Source organism: Schistocerca americana, chromosome 1 (genome assembly GCF_021461395.2).
Source record: "Schistocerca americana isolate TAMUIC-IGC-003095 chromosome 1, iqSchAmer2.1, whole genome shotgun sequence".
Taxonomy (NCBI): Eukaryota; Metazoa; Arthropoda; class Insecta; order Orthoptera; family Acrididae; genus Schistocerca; species Schistocerca americana.
The window spans coordinates 645,834,011-645,846,597 of NC_060119.1; the positions used below are offsets into that span (position 1 = coordinate 645,834,011).

The 12,587-nt window shown below is 37.7% G+C and overlaps 1 protein-coding gene across 2 annotated transcripts in view; it reads right to left on the minus strand.

Annotated features, from left to right (window-relative positions):
- LOC124607793 (calpain-A-like) overlaps positions 1-12,587 on the minus strand; it is a 241,886-nt gene that overhangs the window by 42,734 nt on the left and 186,565 nt on the right. The window lies entirely within an intron of this gene.

Below are 12,587 nucleotides of genomic sequence, written 5' to 3' on the forward strand. Positions count from 1 at the left end.
GGATGACTCTGTCTAGGATAACATGCTGCCTTTTGCATGTTAAGAAGCCTTCAGTCCCATCACAAATCTGGCTAGATTTAAAATGCAACCATATTTCTTTTAACTAGCATCAATTTGCTACTGAATCAAAAGCTTCTTTAAAGTCAAGATTCATTCATTTATTGTGTTCCACAATTCCTGTCATGAATAAAAACCCTCAGGGATGTAGAGCATGTCAAGTTATACATTACATACTCCAGAAGAGGATGGCTGGATCTGAATCGGTCACGTTCCAATGATAGACAACACAGTAACCAGAATATAGCACCTCATCTTGATTAATTTGCACAGGCACTCAGAGATTTATCACCACAGCTAGTAGTACAGCTGCAAAACCAGGCTGAGTGATACATTATGCTCACAAGTGGGTGGGGGTGTGGGGTGGGGGGGGGGGGGGAGGTGTGTCTTGATAATAACATGTTATGTCAGGGGCAGCTATCCGTCAGATTTTATTTATTTTATTTTTTATTTGGTATGCGTATTCCATAGATCCGTACATGCGAGTGATTCGCCTGGATGTGGAACGTGTATAGCTGAATCGTATTAGAGGGAAGTAGTCAAAATAATCACAGGGATACACTGGGCAACGAGAAAAGTTTAAGTTGTTACCTGTGTGGCTTGCTAGGTGTAGCCACAGGAACGAAGCAGATGTAGTAAACATGTGACTCACAAAGTCATAAATATAAGACTGATTATTCAATTAAATTGACCACAGATGAGAATAACATAAGAGGGGACCAGCAGAGTGTGAGAGGGCAGAGGCGGGGGGTGTGATTGTATGGAAAAGTATTGTTGGGCTAAAGTTGCTCACGAAAGAAGGAGAGCTCATTCTTGTAGAAGTGACAGCTGTAATGAGACAATTGAATTCTGACAGTTTTCAGCAATTTACAAATTCTTGTCAATAAGATGGCAACACAACTAAAGAAACTAACTAACTGTACAACATGAATTTTTAAGTGAGTAGTTTTGCGTGTAAGTCAGAAGGGATGGTTAAAAAGTGTGACCATCCATCCATCTCATAGCATCCCAGACAATCCAGTGCATAGCACACTACACTGCGCTGCCTGCTACACACCAAGCTGGAATCAGGAGTTCACATGGGAAGACTGGGTAAATAGGAGCATCGTCAAATGCATTTGCCAATTTACCATTGACCGTGCTGACTCTGGCAGAAATAGAAATGGATATCTACTACTTGCTCAAAGTTAGGGAGTGGGATAGGAGTGTATTGTAATGATGACTGTATGAGGTGTCTACAACGTAAGTAGGTCAGTGGGTATGGCAAAGAATGCATACATTCCTGAAATTAGGGAAGAGGATAGGGAGAGTGCACAACAGACTGGATGTGCGACCGGACGTCATTTCCAAGAAAGGGGCCAGGGTGTAGGCTATCCGTCACTTGCAATCATGTGACACTGCTGACTACTTACTTCTTGAGGCACAAAAGGAACAGGATCACACCTGATGAAAAGACCTTAGGAAAGGAGTGCTAGTTGGACACAGGTTAGATTGAACCATCTATCTCCTCACTGTAAGATTCCAATAATGATCTAATGATCATTTTTTTCACTGGCATGGCAAGTAGTAGATATCCATTTACAATGCTTAACCAGTAAGAAAGCTACACTAGACTAGGGCTGGAGCACCAGTATGAGAAACCTTGAAAAGCATTGATTGTGAACTAACAATTATGCAAGGGGGACTGTCCAACCTAATCAATATATTAGAGATGACTAAAGCCAGGCAGATCCACCTCTGCAGCACCCATGCTGCCCAACTACGTATAAATGCATTCCATATTACTATGCAACTATGGTTGAAACATAAACTGAACCCCAGTTTGATCTCTTCCAAGCTATTTCTACACATTATAACTAATATCAGCACACAAGTCACAGCATCTTTACAAATGGTTTACACCATTCAAGAGCATTTCCTACATTACTATTATGCCAGTTCCCTAGTGCAGGTATTTCAGCTCTGGAATAATCTCAGCATAAAAATAATACTTCTCATCAGTTGTATCCACTGTGAATTCTAATGTTATCAACTGCACATGTTTCCCATTGCATGGAGTGCTTTGCAGAAGTATGTCAGTTGGCAGACTAGTGATTTTCTGGTTGTCAGTAAAACATACAGCTTTTTATATTGGTATGATTACCAACCAACTATCTACCATGATGAATGGCCACCACCAAACTGTTGCTAAGAGCAAAGTGGACAACTCTGTAATACAACAAGCAACCGAACATAACATGTTTGATTTCAATTGCTGCTTCACAACCCAGGCCATCTGGATCCTCTCCTCCACCAGTTCTCTGAGCTGCACAGATGGGAGTTATCATTACAACAAAATCTCCACTTCCAAAATCATACTGGTCTTAACTTACAGTAATCTACTGCCTCACACTCCCAACCCGACACCTTTCACCCCCTCTATCTTATCGCCTCCTCCAAATTCACGTTCCCTGCCCTCACACCCTCACTGTGCTCTGCTCTCTGCAAATACCGCTGATATACCCCCCCCCCCCCCCACACACACTACCCCTTTCCCATCATGCCCTCCATCCCCCACAGCCTCCCATCACTGTGCCAGGCAGTCTTGCTGGCCACCATCTAGTCCCTGTATGTTCCGACAGCCAGCATTGACTACTCTACCCCCCACATGTACCCTGCTATCCCTGCTCCCTCCCACCACACTCCAAATTGCTGCTTCTGGTTAACATGACACCATTACATTCTGGCTGCAGCAGCTGGAGAGAGCAATCATGTTTGTGTGAGGTGTACTAACTTGTGTGAGTGTGTGTATGTCTTCTTTTCTTTTCTGAAGAACACTTTGGCCACAAGTTCAGTATGTAACAGTCTTTTGTTGTGCCTGTCAACTCTGTGTGTCCTCTTTACAGTGAGTAACAATCTAAACTTTTCATAATATTGTTAGTATTTAAATTTTGTCATTACCAATTATCAAATTTGATTCTCAGTGACTCTTCTTCCCTTGGTCGCTAAATGTACTAAACTAGCTAATACATTGGCTAAAAAAATACATAATAGTGATAAAAAGTGGATTAAACATTGTGTAGTTTTGAAAAAAAGGGCATCAGAAGCTAAAGCTGACTGATATACACTGAGGTGACACAAGTCTTGGGTTAGCACTATGCACACATACAGATGGGGTAGCATCATGTACACAAGGTATGAAAGTGGCTGGCGGAGCTATCATTTGTACTCAGGTGATTCATATGGAAAGGTTTCTGGTGTGAGTATGGCTGCACAATAGGAATTAAGATTTTGGACATGGAATGGTAATTGGAGCTAGCCACAAGGGACATTCCATTTCAGAAATTGTTAGTGAATTCCATATTTTGAGATCCAAATAGTCAAGACTGTGTCAAGAATTTCAGGCATTAACTCTCACCACGGACAACACAGTGGCTGACAACCTTCACTTAATGACAAAGAGCAGTGGTGTTTGCATAGAGTTGTCAGAGCTCACAGACAAGCAACACTGCATGAAATAACTGCAGAAATCAATGTGGGATGTACAATGAACAAATCTGTAAGGACAGTGTGGCAAAATTTGGCATTAATGGGTTATGGCAGCAACCAACCAACGCGAGTGCCTTTGTTAATGGCACAACATCGCCTGCCTGGGATCGTGACTGTATCGGTTGGACCCTAGATGACTTGTAACCAATGGCCTGGTCTGATGAGACCCAATTTCAGTTGGTGAGAGCTGATGGTAGGGTTTGAGTGTGGCACAGACCCAATGAATCCATGGACCAAGGTTGTCAACAAGGTACTGTGCTAGTTGATGGTTGCTTCATAATCATGTGAGTTGTGTTTACACAGAATGGACTGGGTCCTCTGGTCCAACTGTACCAATTATTTAACGAAAATAGTTATGTTTGGTACATGGAGACCATTTGCAGCCAATCACGGACTTTATGTTCCCAAACAATGATGGAATTTTCATGGATGATAGTGCACCACGTCACCAGGCCACAATTATTTGCGATTGACTTGAAGAACATTCTAGACAATGGATGATTTGGGCACCAACGTCACCTGATGTGAATCACATCAAACCTTTATAGGACATAAATGAAAGCCAGTTTGTGCACAAAATTCTGGACCAGCAAGACTTTCTAATTATGGATGGCTACAGAGGCAGCATGGCCCAGTATTTCTCCACATCAAGTCGCTGCACTATGCTGGGCAGAAGGAGGTACAACACAATATTAGGAGATACCTCATGACATTAAATGACATTGTCATCTCAATGTAGAGCACGGTTATTGTGGGCCTATCCTGCTGTCCTCTTTTGCTAATAGGTATAATCTGTTTTTAAATAGTTATTTTGGGCTTTGCTTTGAACTTGTTTGAAGAAATGTTACTTTTTCTAGAACTTTTAATATTATTTGTACACAATCAGAATTTATATTATCTTTCATTATTTTCCACCGATCGAGGTGGCGCAGTGGTTAGGCACTGGACTCGCATTCAGGAGGACGACGGTTCAATCCCGCGTCCGGCCATCCTGATTTAGGTTTTCCGTGATTTCCATAAATCGCTCCAGGAAATGCCGGGATGGTTCCTTTCAAAGGGCACGGCCGACTTCCTTCCCCGTCCTTCCCTAACCCGATGAGACCGATGACCTCGCTGTCTGGTCTCCTTCCCCAAACCAACCGACCAACCAACCATTATTTTCCTGTGTAAATTTTTAATGGAGTAAAAAGTAAAAACATTCCTCGTTAGCTATACAAGATAAATGCAATAAGTAATATATTGTAAACTGACCTTTGTTATTATGGATGTAGGTAACTACTTTCATTGAAAAAAAATAGTAATATAATCATGTAAATATTAAAGTATCAATAGAAGACAAAATTAGTTATTTAATACAACTGAGGAAATAGCAGCTGTTTTTGGAGTAGTGACTTTCTCCCTGATTTAGTAGGTTACTTTGAAGCTAGAATAAGCACAAACAATATTAAACAGTATAGTGATAATTAACTGTTAATATATTGTACTAATTGAGTTTCTAAAAGTTGGTTGTCATTTAGTATTTAGTATGGATGCTCTTGCGTTCTTGTTGATTCTTTGGTGAGGTATGAATTATGAAAAAAATAATTATTTAAATGAAGAGACTGTGTTTGAGCATTGATCTGTAGAGTTAAGTGATCTGAATACAGAGATTCTATAGAATCCTTTGTGTGCTATAACAAAAGTGTTCATTTCAATGTCTCCTGGAAAAACTTCAGCAAGAAGGTAATAAAAAAGTTAAAATCACAACAGACGTCAATGTAATGTGTTAGTTGAAATCAGAGATTCCACCAAACATCGTAAGTTAAATCAGAAATCTGGTTTCAATGAACACTTTTCTAAAGGTACTAGAGAAAACAGTATATCAGTGAACTGCATTGTTATTATTATTACAAACTACCATTCGACTCTTGTTGCTTCAAGCACCAGAACCTAAAAGTTCTTGATTGCTTTGTAGGTGTGTTTGATGAATATTTTTCTCCTGATCTTGGCAAAAGAGAGAAAGCAGTAAACTGAAATGGGTTACACCAGGAATAAAAATATCTAATGCCAGAAAGAGACAAATCCACAATGAGTTAAAATCAAACATAAATCCTGATTTTATTTTGTATGTTGAGCAGTATATAGCTGTATTCATGAAAGTTGTAGTTGCAGCTAAGAAATGGCAAATAATACATCCATCCTCCAACACAGAAATGAGACAAAGGCAATTTGGTCAGTTATTCAGTGAGAATCAGGAACCAAATTGAAAAGTCATGATATTTCAAAAATTAAATTTGAAAATGATGTAATTGTAGTCCCATTTCAGATGTCAAGTGCTTCAAAGTATTCTTCTTAAACTTAGTAAAATACTTGTAAATATGGCAGCCTATAAAGACAGGGTGAATTTCATAAGCTTGGAAAACAACTAGATCACACCCTTTCAACAATTTGAAAATAGCACCCAAAGGGATGTGGAAAAACAAATATTGTCTTTAAAATATAAAACCTCAGCTGGGTAGGATGAAATACATCTGTAATCAAGGGTTTATATGATATCATTTCACAACCACTATCAATTATTATAAACTAATCTCTCTAAAGTGAAAAGTCATGATATTTCGAAAATTAAATTTGAAGATATTATTGTAGTCTCTGTTCAGATGTTAAATGCTTCAAAGAATTCTTCTTAAATTCAGTAAAATACATGTAAACGTGGCAGCCTATCAAGACAGGGAAATTTCATAAGCTTGGAAAACAACCAGATCACTTCTTTCAACAATTGGAAAAAAGCACCCAAAGGGATGTGGAAAATCAAATATTATCTTTAAAATACAAAACCTCAGTTGGGTGGGACGAAAAATCAAGGGTGTATATGATATCATTTCACAAGTGCTGTCGATTATTATAAACTAATCTCTTGAGCCGGGATGTTTTACAAAAATGCTGAAAGACGTCAAAATAAAAACACTAATAAAAAAAGAATTCACAGAAAATATACCTTATCTGGTCATCTCTAAAGTGTTTGAAAAGATTGTGGCAAAAAATTCAAAAATTTCTTACTATAAATGACATAATATTTACAAACCAGTTTGGATTCCGACAGGGAAAAAGAATGTAAATTCCATCAATGAGTTTACTCAAAAAATATGCTCCACATTAGATTAGGGTAAAAAAATCACAGGAGTATTCTACAATGTGACAAAAGCATTCTATTTGCAAACTATTCCTTACTTCTCCACAAATTACAGATGTGTGGAATCTGGAACACTGCTTGACAGTGACTCAACTCTTACTTAACAGATAGGAAACAAACAGTACCTGTAACTTCAGCTTCAAGCAACTATTTTTCATACTGGAAAACAATTTCTGAAGGAGTCCCACAAGGTTTGATATTGGGTCCCTATCTAATTCTTTCCTACACTAAAGACCTACCATGTGCTACTGACATTCATTCAGTTTTATGTGCTAATGATACATCAGTTCTAATTGAAAATAGTGTGCCTGAAAGAATTCCAGAATGTGTCAAAGTACTTTAGAAAAACTTGACCCTTGGTTCTGTCAAAATGTTCTTCAACTCAATGTGACTAAAACCAAAATGATGGAATTTGAAGCTAAAGCTTTAGAACAGAGTGAAATAAAAATAACTTACAATGATAAGGATATTGCAGAAGCAAACCATATAAAGTTATTAGCCCTAAATCTCGATGAAAATTTAAACTGGAGGTTCACATCGACTACTTGGCAAATAAACTGAACAATTTAGCATTTGCAATGCCTATTTTGTCAAGTGTCACACACATAGACAATGGAGAGACATACTATCACTGCTGCTTTGAGTTGATTATTTGTTATGGCATAATCTTCTGAGGAAATTCAACAAATGTCATGAGGCTCCTAATAGTACAAACGAAAATAATTAAGAACGTGTGTTGCCAATCTGCTTAAAAATCGAAAAACACTACCTATTCTTTCTCTTCTCATATATTAAGTGTTGCTTTTATTACAAAAAAATCAGCATAAACTTCACATTCTCCACTTCCACCACAACTAATGCATCCACTGCAGATAAAATTGTAAACTTCTGACCTGTTGCTTCAAACTCTATGCTCAAAGACCAGAGTGTATGGGATTAAAACTTTACAATAAAATAAAAGTCAGTAATAAATTGAACATGGAGCTTGGTTCACTGAAAAGATTGGTCTTTCTTTTCTGGTGAAAAAGCTTAACTATTCTAATGGAGAATTCATTTCACAGTTTGAAAAAGAAAATTATATATTTTATATTTTATGTACTGGAAACTATAGTCTGTATTTGTGCAGTAGTATCTCAGAAATGTATATAAAATAATGTAAATTACTGTGTTTCTGTTTAGAAGTGTCCGTATTGTAAATCTTGACTTGTCTCCTATATATAAAATCAAGTGATTTGAAAATTGTATGTAATGAGATGAACAAATCACCTTTCACATAACTTAACTTGATCCATAATCCTAAAAAGCTGTTCTTTTGACCAAATATGTAAAACACAATAAATGAATGAATGAATCATTTGCTGATTGGTATGATTTATCAGTCAAGTGAAAATTAACTCTGTAAACTTCTTTTTTTCTGTAGAGGTTGTTATGAAAGTTTTATTCCATTAAAGAATTACATGTAGGAGGGAATACAGCTTATTTCACATCTGAGGACCAGCACTGACTCACAAAAATGTTGTCACTAAAAAGCAGTATCTACCAAGAACATCTATTTTCTGGGAGTAGCAAGTACATTTTACTTTTAACGTTTCAATTAATATTTCAGATTTAAATATTACTTATGTATATAAATACAAATTTTTGCTTTTATTGGTGAGTAGAGTGGCCAGTTTTATATTGCGATTCTACAAGAGAACTTAATTGCAATACTATCTTCACTATTAGTCATAGCATGACTACTACATTCAAATCCAGAATGAAAACTCAAGTCACATTTATGTGACACAGTAACCAATAATCAAGGAAGTGGAACCACATACTGCAATTGTGTTATATTAAACATTCAAATAATTCCAATCAATTTGTTTATTATTATTATTATTCCAATCATAAAATTAACTTTCTATCCTACTCAAGAGCAACTAGAAACAAGGTACATTATCACTAATATAAATGAGGATGTTCAAAGCAGAGGAACAATCAGGAAGTTTTGTGTAGTGTGCAGGAACACAGTTCACTTAGTGAATGGCTGATCATAAGCAAAGTCCAGAAATCTACAAAACTTGTCATAGAGCAAGATAAATCTATCCAATATGGAATCCAAATTGGGAAGAATGAACATGTTCAGTCAAACTATGACTATTTGTATGGTGCAATAAATGAGGCTTCATAAAGCAAAATATAGTGAATGTAATGCCACTGATTCCACTGTTCCTTTCTTTTATTATTTGTTCATGGATCATTTCTTACAATGACATTGGACACATTGTGTGTGTGTGTGTGTGTGTGTGTGTGTGTGTGTGTGTGTGTGTGTGTGTGTGTGTGTGTGTGTGTAACATAATTTTTATTTTCACAAAAGATGTCATTAAAAGTACATTATAAAAGGCACCATTGTTAATATATTTCATTTTTCTGCAATTTCTTGTTCTCCACTTAGCACTGACAGGAAAACAGAGAATATGTAGAAGACAGCAGCATCAGCATTTTGGCATGAAATACTAATTCATATATCTTACATTACACACACACACACACACACACACACACACACACACTGAAAAGACAAAGAAACTGGTACACCTGCCTAATATCATGTAGGGTCTCCACGAGCAGGGAGAAGTGTCGCAGCACGACATGGCACGGACTCGACTAATATCTGAAGTTCAATATTTTAAACATAGCTGCACAACAGCAATGGTTTCACGTAATAAAATTATAAACACCTGGCCAGTTGCAATGGATAAAGAAATTCTTTACCTAGGTTTTGACAAATATAAATTTGTCTTCTTCAGAAGGTAACCTAAGGGCAATGAACATCATAGCTCACATTAGAAAAGTATGAAACTTATAAGCCAAGAATAAATTTTAAGACAAATTAGAGAACTCTTGCATAACAGAAGTATGATAACAATGACTGGTACTGACAATTTTACATTAGTAAGGACTAATGTACCATCGCCATTTTTACAATTGTCGGCATAGATTCATGTGTCAAAAATAAAATATAGCCCTAGAATTAAGGTTTGTCACGTTAATATAAAATAGCTCATGGATCTTGCAGAGCTCGCAACTGACTGAGTGTAACTGGCGAGCGTAGTTACTCTGAAAACAGGGCAGGTGGCGCTCGTGCTGAGAAACGTGCCAATTGGCGTACAAAGGCAACGTGTAAAATATCAGTATTAATAACGTCCTTATGTAGAGTAACAATAAAAAAAGGAAGGAAATTAACACTCCAGTTATAACAGAATGGGAGCATTGGTACAAATAATATAGTTATACATAAAAAAAGGAAGGTGGCACTTATGCCCAGTGGCATTTACAGCCAAAATATAAAAAATTACGTCACTCTATATTATTGCCAGTTTTAAAGTTCTGACATGTATACCGTTTGTGGGCTTCACTAATATAGTAATGTAATTTTTTATATTTTGGCTGTATATGCCACTGGGAGTAAGTTTGTCGGCATAAGCGCCACCTGCCTTTTTTGATGTATAACTATATTATTTGTACCAATGCTCCCATACTGTTATAACGGGAGTGTTAATTTCCTTCCTTTTTTTATTGTTACTCTACCTAAGGACATTATTAATACTGATAATTTACACGTTGCCTTTGTACACCAATTGGCACATGTTTCTCAGCACGAGCGCCACCTGCCCCGTTTTCAGAGTAACTACACTCGCCAATTACACTCAGTCAGTTGTGAGCTCTGCAAGATCCATGAGCTATTTTATATTAACGTGACAAACCTTAATTCTAGGGCTATATTTTATTTTTGACACATGAATCTATGCCGACAATTGTAAAAATGGCGATGGTAATGTAAAATTGTCAGTACCAGTCATTGTTATCATACTTCTGTAATGCAAGAGTTCTCTAATTTGTCTTAAAATTTGTTCTTGGCTTATAAGTTTCATACTTTTCTAATGTAAGCTATGATGTTCATTGCCCTTAGGTTACCTTCTGAAGAAGACAAATTTATATTTGTCAAAACCTAGGTAAAGAATTTCTTTATCCATTGCAACTGGTCGGCTGTTTATAATTTTAATATCTGAAGTAGTGCTGGAGGGGATTGACACCATGAATCCTGCAGGACTGCCCATAAATCCATAAGAGTATGAGAGGCTGAAGATCTCTTCCGAACAGCATTTGCAAGGCGTCCCAGATATGCTCAATAATGTTCATGTTTGGCGAATTTGGTGGCCAGTGGAAGTATTTAAACTCAGAACCGTGTTCCAGGAGCCACTCTGTAGCAATTCTAGATGTTTGGGGTGTCGCATGTCCTGCTGGAATTGCCCAAGTCTATTGGAATGCACAATGGTCATGAATGGATGTAGGTGATCAGACAGGATGCTTTCGTACATGTCACCTGTCAGAGTCATATCTAGATAAATCACGGGTCTCATATCACTCTAACTTCACATGCCCCACACCATTAAAGAGCCTCCACCAGCATGAACAGTCCCCTGCTGACATGCAGGATCCATGGATTCATGAGGTTGTCTCCATACCCATACATGTCCATCTGCTCAGTACAATTTGTAACAAGACTCCTCCATCCAGGCAACATGTTTCCAGTCATCAAAAGTCCAGTGTCAGTATTGATGGGCACAGGCGAGGCATAAAGCTTTGCTTCATACAGTCATCAAGGGTACACAAGAAGGGCTTCAGCAATGAAAGGCCATATCAATGATGTTTCGTTGAATGGTTCACACACTGACACTTGTTAATGGCCCAGCATTGAAATCTGCAGCAATTTCCAGAAGGGTTGCACTTTTGTCACACTAAACGATTCTCTCCAGTTGTCATTGGTCCTGTTTTTGCAGGATCTTTTTCCAGCCGCAACAGTGTTGGAGATCTGATCTTTTACTGGATTCCTGATAATCATGGTACACTCATGAAATGGTCGTATGGGAAAATCCCCACCTCATCACAACCTTGTAGATGTTGTGTCCCCTTGCTCATGTTCAAACTCACTTAAATCTTGATAACCGGCCATTGTAGCAGCAGTAACCAATCTAACAACTGTGCCACTGCAGTGTCATCTTCTGCCTGTTTACATATCTCTGTATTTGAATACACATGCCTATACCAGTTCCTTTGGCACTTCAGTGTATATACGAGGGGGCACCCAAAAATAACCGGAATTTCTTTCTAGGAAACATATAATTTATTGTTTTCAAATACAACCTTAATGTCCTTTGAAGTACACTCCATTAGCATTAATACATTTGTCCAAATGTTCATTCCAGTGTTTGAAGCACCTTTTAAATTCGTCCTCTTTGATACCTGCTAGCACTTTCATGACACAGCGTTTTTACGTCTTCCACATCTGCAAAAAACATCCCTCTCAAGTCTCTTTTCATACTCGGGAATAGGAAGAAGTCTGAGGGTGCTAAATCTGGTGAATAGGGCGCATTGGGTCAAGGTAGTCATCTTCATTGAAGCCAAAAACTGGTGAACACTGAGAGCCGTGTGCGCGGGAGCTTTGTCGTGATGCAGAAAACAAAAGCCAGAATCCCACAAAGCTGGACGTTTCCATGACAAACTTCTGCGAAGTCGTTTCATAACCTCCAAATAGAATTGTTGGTTTACTGTCTAGTTTTCAGGGACAAATTGAGAGTGTACGATCCCTTTGATGTCAAAAAAACAGATCAACATCGTTTTCACATTCGATTTCACTTGTTGAGCTTTTTTTGGTCGAGGTGAGCCAGGTGACTTCCACTGTGATAACTGTTGTTTACTTTCTGGATCATACCCATAGCACCATGACTCATCACCTGTAATAATTTGTTGAAAAAATGTGGATCATCTTTGAATGCGTCCTTCA